Below are 13,718 nucleotides of genomic sequence, written 5' to 3'. Positions count from 1 at the left end.
TGTCAAATGCACTGATGTTCACTACAACATCAACCCTGTCCAAGTCCAGACTGAGACCAGCAAATTATTTCATAAAAGGCAAAGGAAAGCTGACACAGAAAGACCAGTAATATAGGCCAAAGTTTAATAATACGGGCCAAATACATACTTGTGGCATAGAAGTGAGTCTTCTTTAACCAACTATCATTATCTGACTTCTATAATGGCCATTTTAAAAGAAATATCAAAAATTATTAATAAAACATCCCTAGGAGAAAAGGATCTAATCATCTATTTGCTCACAAAATAGGCTGACATTCAGTTCGTACTCTTTTCCTGGTTGACACCTAAAACAAAGCCATGTGGACCTGCCCATCACTCAAGATGCTGTGCTGTGTTCCAACACTTGCAAGTCGACGAGCGCACAGTGGCAAGACGCTTACGGCATTAGAAAATTGTATTTGGAGCACTGCATACCAGTAAAAGGTGCATAATCCCCAGCGTGCCAAGGCTGCTGCTGGCTCCTCCCAGCACCCACAGAAGTGTAATGCAGCAGAGCTGCCCCAGCCCTTCACAAAAGCCATGTTTTTTGGAAAAGGTGCAAGTAACGAGTACAGCTGAAGATGGGGAAACTGAGGCAGAGGCATGATGTGCCATTCCCAAGGTAACCCTGGCAATAGGAGACACTCTGGCCTCCTCAGTTTTGTACATGCTGCAGAAAACCTGTCCCACCAGGAGGAGACATCTAAGCAGAGTGAGAGGCAGGACGCTTCTCATTTTGTAATATGCGAAATGGAGCACTTCATGCAAATCTAGTTAAACTGTTTGAATTAAGGTGGCAATGAATTATGATCCATGCTCAGGAAATACTCAAGAAGCAAAACTCCTTCATTCGAACGTGACTCCTCTAAATTAACATAAAGAGCACTACATGCACGGCCATCATGGGATCCTCACTCTATACCTCAAGTTAATTTACCCAAATACTATTATTTACTTACATGCCTTTCAATGTGATTATGGTTCTTCCAGATAAGTGGAGGCATTTGAATTTTCCGTTTCCTTTTAATTTCTGCATGTTTACACACTATGGCCTGTTTATTGAACTGTTTACTAAAGTGAGCACTTGCTCCACTTTATCAACCTCCTCCACAGTTCGGCAGGGTTTTACTCCATCACAGTAAGAGTTCATTTCGGAACGGGGAACAAATTGCTTCTTTAGCTTTTCGTCAAAACAAATATTCTTAAATCCTGGAATCATCCACTTTACTCTGCAGCATCTTTAAACACAAACAGACCCTTCTCCTTGAAATTATTACCAAAATACAAACACAAACACACACACTACGGGAGCTTTACTGCAGTCACACACTTGACTAATTGCTTTGAGGATTTTTCTTCAATAACTCCTAAATCTCCTTTCCTAAGTCAGTACGCTGCACAGCTATTCCATTTAATATGTATTCTGTGATTTGGGCTGCTGCTCCTTGACATATTATTTTTACATTCATCTACACTAAGCTGTATTTTCTATTCACGGACCAAATCACCTACAAGGTCTACATTTTTTAACTGCTCTCCATTACTTGTTGTATTCACTCTGTGGATGCGATCAGCAAAGTTCAATTACATTCAAAAACCTCACCTACATCATAAACAAGAAAGGATCTCAAATGAGTGTCGGAGTCAAACTATTTCCACCTCGATGAATTAGCCACCCTCAGTCGATTCACAAATTTTATCACCTTTACAAATAAGGTCCTTCCCACTTACAGCCGGGCTGTTGTTGCTAATAGCTTTTAAGGTAGAATTTTATCAAGTGTCTTCTGTAAATCAAAATCCACGTCCTGCTCGTGATACCTTCCGAGGAGATAGCCAAGAACAAGGTAGCAAGTTCCCACCCAGCAAAACACCACGTAGAGACCACCAGGCTCCTGCTCTGAATCACGGTTTGTAGGACTGAGTCACGCCAGCGACTGGCTGAACTGCCGAATTTCGCACCTAACGCTGGGCGGCAGCGTCTCCTGTTCAGCAGGGACACCGGTCCAAACCTCCCCGGAGGCTACGGTACGCTTTAGATCCCCAGTGCATCCCTTGTCTTCTCCTTGGGAAGTGCGCGGGGGGAAGCAACGGTTCAAGAAGGACGGGCAACTGCCACCGGCAACAAACCAGATTTTGTAACGCTTACAGCCTTCTTTAAACTACTTCACGTCCCTGGGAGGATGTATTTTTACATTTTTACGCAGGGGGAAAAAGCTGAAGCAGAAATAGGTTTAACGACTTGCCGCGAACCACAAAGCCCGTGACTGCGTTAAGAGTTGAAGCAAGAACTCTTCACGCCTAGCGTTTCCCCTCAGCAACAAAGTCATCTTCAGCTTTTTTTTATTATTATTATTTCTCTCGTTTAACGTTTTTTTTTTTACCCAGGCTGTGTCCCACTTTGAGACCATTTCCCCCAAAAGAATCACCCGGCGCGGGAGATACCCAGGTACGCTGTTTCTCCCCGTCCGTCTTTAAGCGCTCAGTCAGTCGTCCAGCCAGCGCACCGTTTCTGCTTCGGGAGAGTCCTCTTTCTTAGCTCCCAGTCCACATAAATCTGATCTGTCATTGCAGAACTTCTAATAATATTAGATAAAACTTCACCGATTTCTCTCTGGAATAAACTATTTAATATCCTTTATTTAAGACATGTGTGTGCAATCAATTCTGCGGTATTTACTTGTATTACACACACAGTATTCATCATCTTGACAATTTTTAAAAGTTTTAGAACACCATTTCACTTAACAGTTTAAAAAAAAAAGAAGATTTATTTGATGGTTAGCTTTGGAACAAGTTATCTGCATTAACTTCCATTGTTTTGGCATAAAGTAGTTCTGTATATTTTACTAACAACAGTGGAGACATGATAAAAGATGTAGGCAGAGAGCCATAAACTGCTGTAGCTGGAGCCCACAGTATTCATGTAAAAGTATTAATTCTTTTCGGCTTTGATTGGAGGATGTGTCTGGGTTCAGCCACTTGAATTTTACTACACTACTATGTATAAAATGTCGTACCTGGATATAACAATTTTAACAGCAGAAAGTCCACTGTAAATCATATACAGTATAAACTTGTCCACATGACTGGAATGATATAATGGATATTGTAGTCGCTAACCACTAGCTAATGTTCTTTATGACACCTAAATAAATGACCTGAAAATAAACGAATAGTAATATGAAGTCCTCTAAACTGGATCACATGCACTTCCCTAACGTCTGCTGGAGAAAGACAATGTCTACTTAGCACGTTTTTTGTGTTTACATTTTCCAAAGAACGCTCTTGCTCCAGCTATTCCATTTTTCCTCTCCTAGGCTCATATTAGTTTTTCTTTTCTTCTTCTTTCTAAACAGTCATCTCTCCGTCCAGTACCTGCCCAGATCTTGGGCATTTATACACATCACGAGCACACAGGATCTTTATATTGCCATCCAGCTAGGAACCTCAAAGACAACTGTAACTTGAAATCACTTAAGAATTCTAACAAAACTAGGAAATAAAAAACTAGCTCCATTTTACCAAGGGACAAAATAAAAAGCAGGTTCAGTGAACTGCTCCGAATCACTAAGGTTGAAGAATAGCCAGAATTAGCTTCTGAATTTCAAGGTAACGTGCCTAGCACGTGCTTTCTTCACTTCTGCTTTGCATTGCTTATAAAAAAATTTTTCCCCGACAACATCAATGAACGGTTGTACCCTCAGCCTCCGCTCTCCACGTCTAGATCTCAACCATCTTGGCACGCTGAAGCCAGGGCACTTCTTTCTTCTCTGCCAGCTAATGACTTCTGGGCTTGTTTGTACAGAGAGTGTCATCAACGTTAGCGATGCAAAACTGTGCTCCAGCGGTTCGTTCGGAGACAGTATCTGCTCCCATAAAGATCATCAGAGTTCCTGAAATCCCCATCTAATTTCAGGAGATGCAGCCGCAGAGAGGCTGGATACAGAAAAACAAAGTTGGGGTAGGAGGCTGCTGGGTGTTGAGTAGACCTACGTCTAAGAAAAAACCTACTGAGCTACAGGAGCAAACGCCTAGAATTTAATCATTGACAAAGATACATCAATTTTTCTCATCCTTAGTTACACAAGGCACTCTAATCAACTAGAAAAAATGCCCCAGTATCAATATTCTATTTTTTTTAACATGAACGTTTTTTTTTATTGACTTGATGCTGTGAAATCTTGCACATGTGAGTTTCAAAAAAAAAAAAAAAAAAACACCAAAGCCTAAGTATTTTCCTTTATATTTTAAAAACATGTAAAACGTTTTACTTGTATGAATAACTGCCTTTTATATATTTAAAAAAGACAGTTCAAAACAAACAATGAAAAACTTACGATTTCTAATTTTAATACCATGACTTGTTCTCAAAAACTAAAAATATTTTTCTTCTTTTATTTATTCTGATTTTTGAGGCACTCTGACATTTAACAGAAAATTTTAGAACTTTATGAAGACCTTAAAACCAGTAAGCCTTTTAGAAAACTTTTCACCTGCAGCATCCTGCTTATAGACGTTTGGTTAAAAAGACAGAATGATGGCTTAAAAATTAACTAAGTTGATACACAATGAAGACTCGATATATTAAAAGTGAATTTGAATTTCAATCTGAATATTTACCATTCTGACTGGCAGTATTTCTACTCTCCTCAGTCTATACAGTATGCATTTTCTTCGCATCTATGCCACGAAACTCCACCTGCAGGAAATGCATGTACTTCTCCTTAACACAGACGTGCACTTTCCCTAGCTCTTTCATAACACGCTGTCCTGCTACATTGTGTGTGTCTATTCACAACACTTCATTTGCCCTAATGAAAAATTACTTATCAGAATGGGTTTCTTTTCATGGCGCCAAGAGCCACTTTGTGCATCATTTTATTAAAAACAATAACAAAAAAAGAATGGAAGGATGACGATGTCGCTGTCAGATGAACAGAAACCACACTAGAAGGACTAACTGAAGCGCTGTTTTAGGTTACACCAAATTATGAGAGCAAATTTTGTGTCTTGTATGCTGCTTGGAAGAGCAAGAGCTCAATGAGCAAGAATAATTTGTAAGAATGGGTAGAAGCTGAAAAAGTATTTTAATTCTGAAAAATTGGCACTTCTGTACCTAAGATTTGCAAGCAAACTTAAAGACAGTTTTGGAATGATAGTCGATAAAATTATATTGCCATTAAAAGAGTTAGAAATAGTAAAAGAGCGTAAGATATACAGCTTTCCAAAGGCCAAATAAAGGAGGGGCGCTTGCAGTCCCAGACGGTCGCGATCTGATACACCGGCAACCTACCCCAGGCCTCGGAGCCGCAGGAGATCTACCGGGGAGCACGGCCTAACTTCCAATTCAACAAACTCCTTGTGTAAATACGATCACAAGTTTCTCCTTGCTAACTGTAGTATTTAGCAAAACTTATGTGGCCTAAAATACCGCAGAGGTTCTTGAACCTCTTAAGTGATTCTAATTTCAATAGCCCCTTGGGCTCACAGTTGTTGCAACAAGCAGTAATTTTGCGGTGACAATCACTGCAATAGCCAGGAAAATCCTACCTTTGTCCCTTCTTAATTTCTGCCCGTATTTATCCTATTCCCACACTGAATTTGTTTCCACAGTTACTACAAACGAATGCAAAATGACACAACCTGTATTACTGGCCGGGCATTGCAGGAACACCACGAGTGCATGGGCAGTTTTGAGCTTTCAGAACATTATCCGCTCTGTTGTAAGAAAAAGCATAACGGTCATGGAAGCAGTTCTGTTGAGGTCAAACTGCAATAGACAGCAACCAAGTCAGTATACACTTGGTTTTTATATTTAATATTACAAATCACTCAACAGCAGCAGAACTGATGCATTTGTATTTGCTTACTTCGCAAAAGATTGCACTGAATCACAAAACTGGGAGAGTAGTTTCAGTTCAATGACGGTTTTTCTTGACATTTTTTCTGTACAATTACTACCACATTTTGCTATACAGGAAAAATAGTTGTTCGGTGTGGTCAGGTGTTCCAAAGCTGTGCTACGGTTCAAACGTAAAAACTTGAAAGAAGATTCTCAATTAGTATTTAGGGATGCTTCATTTGATACTAGAGTTCAGTGAAGTTGTCACATACTCTCCATGATCTAATTTCACTTTCTAGTGTGTTGCAATGGTTGTAATTCTTCATTCGGAATAGGGAAGAGATTACTTGTCAGCCGTAATCTCCAGCACAGATAATGCCATATAAATATTAGGGGCTTATAAGCATGGACAAGGATTAGGAGCAAAGAGAGAGAACAGAAAGAAAACTGAACAGAGCCAAGATTAAGCACTGGGAAGGGAGTGGCAAAAGGAAATACAAGGTCTGTGGCTGAACTTGTCTTCCCACAGTAGAATATATATTTTCCTGGATAGACTAAGCAGAGTTTATAGAGAGATTTGGAGTGCCAGCAGCATCTCTCTGTATGTGAGGTGGAAGGTACAAGAAAACAGAAATATTGAGATACGTAATGATTTCCCATTGTCATAATCTTCTCTGAAGTATCCCCTCTCCATGACACGAGAGAAATACAGAGAAATACACACATTGGAAGGAGCATAGAGAGATCTTGGGTCTAACCTGCTCAAAGCCAGATCCCACTAGACTGGGTTGCTCAGGGCCTCAGCCAGCTGACTTTTGAATAGCACCAAGGATGGAGATTTCATAGCCTCTCCGGGCCACTCTTCCAGTGTTTGATCACCATTGTGGTGATTTTTTTTCTTGTATCTAGTTGGAATTTCTCTTGTACCAACTTATGTCCACCGCCTCTTGTCCTTCTACTGCCCATCTCCAGGCACAGGCCAGCCCCATCTTTCTCTATGCCCTCCCATCCTGCTGGTATAGACAGCAACAAGATCTCCCCTTAGCCTGCTCTTTTTAAGGCTAAGCAAAACCAGTCCTCTGAGCTGCAATTCGTCTGCCCTGTGCTGCAGTGCCCTAACTGTCCCCACATGTCTCCACTGGACACTTTCCATTATGTTCTTCTTGCCCTGGGTGGCCGAACACTGGATCCAGGACTTCAGATGCTGGACTGCACTCCAGGTACTGGTCACAGGCGTCTTTTTCCACACGCTCTGACATTGAGCGTGTAATAGGTGTTGCTGCTGGCAGCTTGCTGGAGGGATAGCAATGTGAACGATAATGTCAAAGAGAGCTAAAGCTGACACTGAGAGCAGAACTTCTGCCTGTGGTCTGACATCTTGGACAGGCAGCAAGAAGATGGGGCATACAACACGTGCACCAGGATGGACACAAGGAAATGGCAATCATGAGCTCCGATGTCCTTCTGACAAATCATCCGAACTATTGCTCTTCTGGCTACAAATCAGCTGAATGCAACAACTCTTGTCAATCTAGTGGCACGGTGGATAAGACGACAAGATATAGAGATACTCCCAGAGAATAAAGGCTGGATGGAGATCAACTACAGGCAGCTGTTTCTGACTATGTGGTAGGTGACCTGGTCCTTCAGATGGGAACGGATGATGAGGTAGGCAAGCAAGTGGAGTCATCAAGGGTAAAGAGAATAGGAGAGAAACAGGGTAATTCTCACGTTCTTCAAATCATATCTTCCACCTCGTTTTCTGAATATATTCTGAGTGAAATCCCTCAATATCTAGTATTTGACACTGCCAAGGAATTTCACTTTTTCTTAGAATTTATGCTTCTCTTTCCAATCTCGTTTCAGTCTGATTCAACAATGCTCATACTGTGCCAAAGATGCCCAATCTCTTAAGTCTACACTGAATATTATATTTGAGTTTCTAACATTAAAATTACTGCTTAAGATGCACTGTAAAGCCTACATACTAGGAGATCAGGATTTTAACTGAAGCATCCTGCAACCCTAATTCCCCAAAATACATGGAAAACTATCATCTTCTAAAATGGGAGCCTGCAGCGAAACTTTGCAGAACAGGAAAAAGGCAGGTGAAACTAATACAAAACATAGTTCATGAAAATCTGTGCTTGCCTTGTTTTGATTCCTTTATGCTGCTACTCATTTCAGACAAAAGCATACCTATTCCAACCCAGCATTTGTGAGATTAGTCCACATTATTAATGTATTTCCCACTGACAAATTGCTTCAACAGTATCTCAATGACTTAAGGTCAGTTAAAAAAAAAATCAGATGGCAATTACTGCATTTAATATTGAGAGGCAAAATTCCCTTTGTTTTGACAATATCATAGTAACATTTTCTTTCCAAATTCACATCTAAAATATAAATACATACATACATATATATACACACACACACACATATAAAAGAACCTGTGCTGAGTTATAATTTCTAAGAGCATTATTCTTAAAACGTGATCATTTGAAAATTCCCCTGAAAAAATGGTGAGAAACTACAGTACATATTTAATAATGCAGATGAAAACAACTTATGCATTATTTTGTGCAAGATACAGAAATAATTTTCAAAAAAATGTATTTAAACCAAGATGGGAATCAATACCTTTTAGAAAGGTAATCTTCTGTATTATCACACATCTGACTGCTACATCAACACTGCAAGGTAGCAGACACGCTTTCGGAGCACAGAGAGCCACTTTGGCAACAACTGACAGAACTTCAAAAATTGTTGACTTAAGTTCGGCTTTTGCAGAAGTTCAAAAGAATAGATTACACTATGGAAAAAAAACAAACTAGGCTTTTAAAAACTGCAAAGTTTTTAGGGTTCTTTAGTATCCTAAGGGATTACTATGTTTTTTAGTGCTTACTTAAGTAGAAAAGAAAAAACAACTCAGCTCCTGAGTGCTTATTTAGAAAATGCAAATTTCACATATAGCTCCAAACAATACAGTATCTCTTCTTGCTAAACAGAGTTGGAAATGGGTGCTTGAAAACTGATATTACACCTTAAATCATCCAGGCTTCTGCTTATTTCATTTTTTTTAATTAAAACTAATACCAGGATCCTGTAGCATATAATTTCCTGTTTTGTGGAAATCCTTCTAAGCAGGGTATTTAGAATGGATGTCCCCTTTAAATAGACTATTTTGTAACATACGCAATGCAGAAGGGAGTGCTATCATAACACTTCAATAGTTAAGCGACTTTATGAGAAAAATACTTCCAAATGTTTCCTAAAACCTTCCAAACCGCACCAAAGAACATTATCGTAATATTATGTTTCCCTATGGCCTCCAATATTTAAGCTTGCTATTCTCGAAATGATACTTGGATGAAAAATATAAGTTTATGTAATGTATAAATTGTTCCTAAAAGAAAAGTTGCCTTTAAAATTACTCTGTATCGATGTCAGATATTTTGCATTTTCAATAGCTTTGCTGTATTAATTGAACAAACAGCATTCTAGTGCTTTGGGCTGCACACGACTAGCGGGTGTTTTAAAGCCAAACAGTCACCGTGTGATCTTATTCATAGCAAATACTGAAAAACAATAACTGTCCTAAATGATTATATATCAAGTTTCGCTTAATAGATATCCATATTTCTTGCACAGTATACATAATCCATATAAACTGTATACCATATATCAATAACATATTCCAGGGAATCCAGCATCAAAGAGTTCGTTTATAGTAGGTTTTCATTTGACTCAGGGTTGTAATGTTCTGTGCAAGCATAAGCTAACCATTTCACTGATTTTGCCAGCAAGCTGCTTTTTGGCAGATTATTGGCAGTACATATTGGCAACAAAGTAGTGCAACTAAGCCTGTCTTATAACTTACAGGTAAATAATGATTTTAATAAATTTATGTAAAATGTTCCATTTGCTCACATCTGTTTTTGATCATTCATTCAACTGCACAAATGCAAACTTCTGTGCGTTTCTCAGAAAAACACGTACTTCACCTTAATTATTTAACACTTTCTCAGGTACCCCAAGATATAAATAAGCAATGAAGCCTACTGTCACTTGAAGGCTCAACCGAAGTAAACTAACATTCTCTGAAAATGCCAGAGAAATGAATTAAAACTAATGATCTTACACACACAGAAATCTAAAACACATTTTGTCAAGAATACAACAATGAAGTAATAAGAAAAACACAGGACTACGCTAGAGTTATCTCAGCCACAGGGCACCGAAATCGTAAGGTCCAGTCATTGCCCCCGGGCCCGCGGGCTGTGGGGCAATGCAGCGCCTTTGGCCCTCATCGGAAAATGTGCTATTGTAGTAAATAATTCGGTATTTCCCTGCACTACAACTAACGGGTAAGTGAGTATGCGTTTGCATCTCAGCTAGGCAGCGTGGTTTGGACTAAACCCTGAGTTTTAAGCTCATCTTTGCCAGTGAGTCATTGTCCAAACACCAAAAGTCTTTTTTCATCCCTAAAACTACAATGGCAGCATATCTCTGCCATGTAAGGATTAAGGGTTTTTTTTTTCCTTTGTTTCAGAAAGCTCTAAAAATGTTATTACTATTAGTAGCAGTACCGTGAAAGGAAAAAGAAAAAAAATCCTTGGGCTTCCTTTATTTGGTATAAATCAGCATGACTCTCTGATGCTGGTTGAAGATAGCTGAGAATCTGTCCTTTAATGTGCCAGCACCAAAAAACTGCCGCTGCATCGCGGGGGCTCCTTGCAGAGTCTGGGCTGCCAAATTCCTGCAAAACCTGTGTGGCCCTTCGCTGGGGTAGGTATTAAGGCACATGGCCCACTGCTGAATGACCTATCAAGATAACTCAACATACAATAAAATAAAAATATTAAGCACTGTAAAGCAGGAAGAGGAATGAGCAGTTTTTGTAGGAAAAAGAAGAAAATGGCAGCAATATCAGCAGCACAGTTACCGTAGACGCACGTTTGCTGGCATGTACTAGCACACTGACATTACCTGCAGGAGGACAACGGGGAAAACGGTGCCTCCACCCTAAGTTTCTTCCACAAAGGCTTGTGGTGTGGTTCAAGCTAACAATGTGCTACGGGGTGGAAATGGTCATTTTGAACAAAACCGCACTGAAAATCGAAACAAGCCCTCCAGAAGTCTTCTGCAGGCATACAAAGAGCTTGGCAACAACTGCTCAACCCAATGCCTTGCTTCAGTAACCCTAAAATATTATTGGGGTGGACCCCAGGCTCCCAAATCCTTCCGCGTGGACCGCGTAGAAGCGACACCCATACGTGTTCAGTCTGTGGAACAGAACATCAGAATTAGTGGAAGCAATGCACTTCGGCATGTTTTACATAGCGAACGTACATGCCCATTCTCCCTGCTGATATGCTTCAAAGTTTTATTTAGTAACTGTTTTAAATGGGGTTTATAACAAACAGAGAACAATTGCAATTATTAAGTGCCAAATTTTATTTGCACCCAATTCAGCTTAGAACTTGCTCACAGATTTTTAACTTTTATGCTTCTACGGAGTCAGCAGTTTAGGATTTTGTAAAGCTTGGAAACATGGCTAAAATTTAGTGAATTCTTGTTGAGATCTATTGGTTGTGCTGGTAAAACTCTGTATTGCTAGAGTGGACTTGCTGTTAATTTGATCTGCTTCAAGGATTCAGTATCCTTCCAGCACATTATAGACCTAAGGGCATATATTTATATTGTTTAAAGGCAGGAAATTCTGTGAACTGAAATGAGAACATATCCCTTTTGCCTTTATGGACTTTTGTTATTTTCTCTTCCTTTTGGAGTTTTAGAAACAAAACTAGCGAAAGCTGAAAGCCTGAACAATAACAAATTACTTTACAGGAGGGAAAAAAAGTAAAATGCTAAGGATACTTACATAGCTTTATTCATACCCTTTGTATATATGTAAATCAGACTTATCCAGGCATCAGAATATGCTATTTTCAGCAGAGCCTTAGACTGCACTAGGTCATACTGTTACTGTCATAAAAGAACATGAACTTTGCTGTTTTATTATTATTCCTTTACTACCTTGTATTAACTTGTACTCCACTGACTTCAGGAGAAAGCAGATTTGTTTCATGCAAACCACAGAAGCAAGGTGATCACCTTGCTTATTGCAAGGAGAAAAACTAATAATCTTTATAACTCTTTAATTTCTCGTCCATCAGACTCCTATGTCCTTCCATCAATTGATGCAAAAGCACTTCTAAAAGTACAGATTTCTGGGCCCCATTTACACTATAAAGACACACAAAAGGAGAGCAGGCGAGAGGTGAAGAGGGATGTACGCATTCGACTGAAATGAAGAGTCTGACAGATCCTGCCTTTAAGACAAGTACAGCAGCAAAGTTTCGTATCACAGCCCTCTACTAATTAGCGCAGGGCCTGGGAGCGGAGTAGCTGCATTCGCAGGGATATCTGATCTCAACAGGATGCATTAGTCTTAGTGGAGCACTGCGTGACTATGTCCATAGTGCTTTTGGCACCTGAACGAGTTTGGTTAGAGCGGATGAGGTATCTTTAGTGTACACCCAATAAATTACACTGCAATACTCGTAACACTAAGAATAGGGGATCCTGCAAGAACAGGGGAGAATTTACTACCACTTAACAAGTTACCCTGCATCAGCCGAACTACAGTTATGACTCTCACGAACGCTCTTACCTCGTGGCAGACCACAAGGATTCAGCTAAGCTAAGTCTGCAGCAAAACTTATTGCAGTACAGCTCACAGGAAGCAACCTCAACTACAGTAACATCAGCAGGAGTCTAAATACTTACCCAGCACTTGCACAGGGCTGCTCCTTGCATTAGGCATACAACAAGCAGGCTGTTTCCATCTAATAAGCTTAATAGCTAAATATAAATGACAGTGGGATGTAAAGCTTGAGAGAGAAATTTGACACCCAAGATACTGCTTGGCCACTGGATTTCTTCTAGCTAGTGTTTCTTCACACTCGCTAATCCCTCTTCCTAAACAGCAGTAATTATGGCATTGGTGGCCTGCAGGACTTGGGTTTATTTGCTTTCATTTGGCACAGCGCTTCATGCCCATCTAATCTGCTCTTGGAGGTTACAACAACTGAAGCAGGGATCACAAAGAGGCTCCATCAATCATCACAATAAACACAACTCAGCTGTTTCGATGCAGTCAAGGCCTACAGTGGAGAAGAATCTTAACAAGAGATTTGAAAGAGCATGAAGAAGCAGCTTCACTTTGAGTAAGTGCTCACAATAACGACTTCGAAAGAAACACTACTGACCAGCAGCGCGGGGTGAATAAAGAGATGAAAGGTGCCCATGTTATGTGAGGATTATCTGTACTGTAGGTCTCTACAAAATAGCAAAGGGGATCCATAACTACTATCTGCAGGACTTCTTCACTCCTTTCTCCAGAGGTGGCCCCTGTGGGAACAAAGGAAGGCTTGCGGCCACCTCATACACCAGCAGCCCATTACCTTCCTCCTGGAAAAAGCAGGGAGCTAAACCCTACCAGCTAAAATAATCACAACTGCCACAACTAATGATTTGTTTGCAGGGTCATGTAACCATGCATGCTCTCCTGTTCAGAGCACACTAATTTAATAGCTTTTTCTACATGGCCAAAGAACTATTAGCATTAAATTTTTGCAATGAAGCAGCATACAAAAGATTGTGTTACCTAGTACACATGACTCCCTGTACCTCACCTGTTTACTGATCCTACTTACATCTTTCTTGGTTCTCCTGCAAATGTAATTAAGGATTTTTAGGAGGAAAATAATAACTAAGTTCATGAACTACATAAAAAGTTGGCTGTGTCACCATTTATTAAGTCATGATAAATTATAAGGTCCAACTA

General features: G+C 39.9%; 1 protein-coding gene across 16 annotated transcripts in view; it reads right to left on the bottom strand.

Annotated features, from left to right (window-relative positions):
• Nucleotides 1–13,718, bottom strand: part of GTDC1 (glycosyltransferase like domain containing 1) — a 189,060-nt gene that overhangs the window by 35,268 nt on the left and 140,074 nt on the right. The gene's annotated exons all lie outside the window — the stretch shown is intronic.

The sequence above is a fragment of the Rhea pennata genome, chromosome 6, assembly GCF_028389875.1.
Source record: "Rhea pennata isolate bPtePen1 chromosome 6, bPtePen1.pri, whole genome shotgun sequence".
Classification (NCBI taxonomy): Eukaryota; Metazoa; Chordata; class Aves; order Rheiformes; family Rheidae; genus Rhea; species Rhea pennata.
The sequence above is the reverse complement of the archived record's forward strand: the minus strand, read 5'-3'. Positions and strand labels throughout refer to the sequence as shown.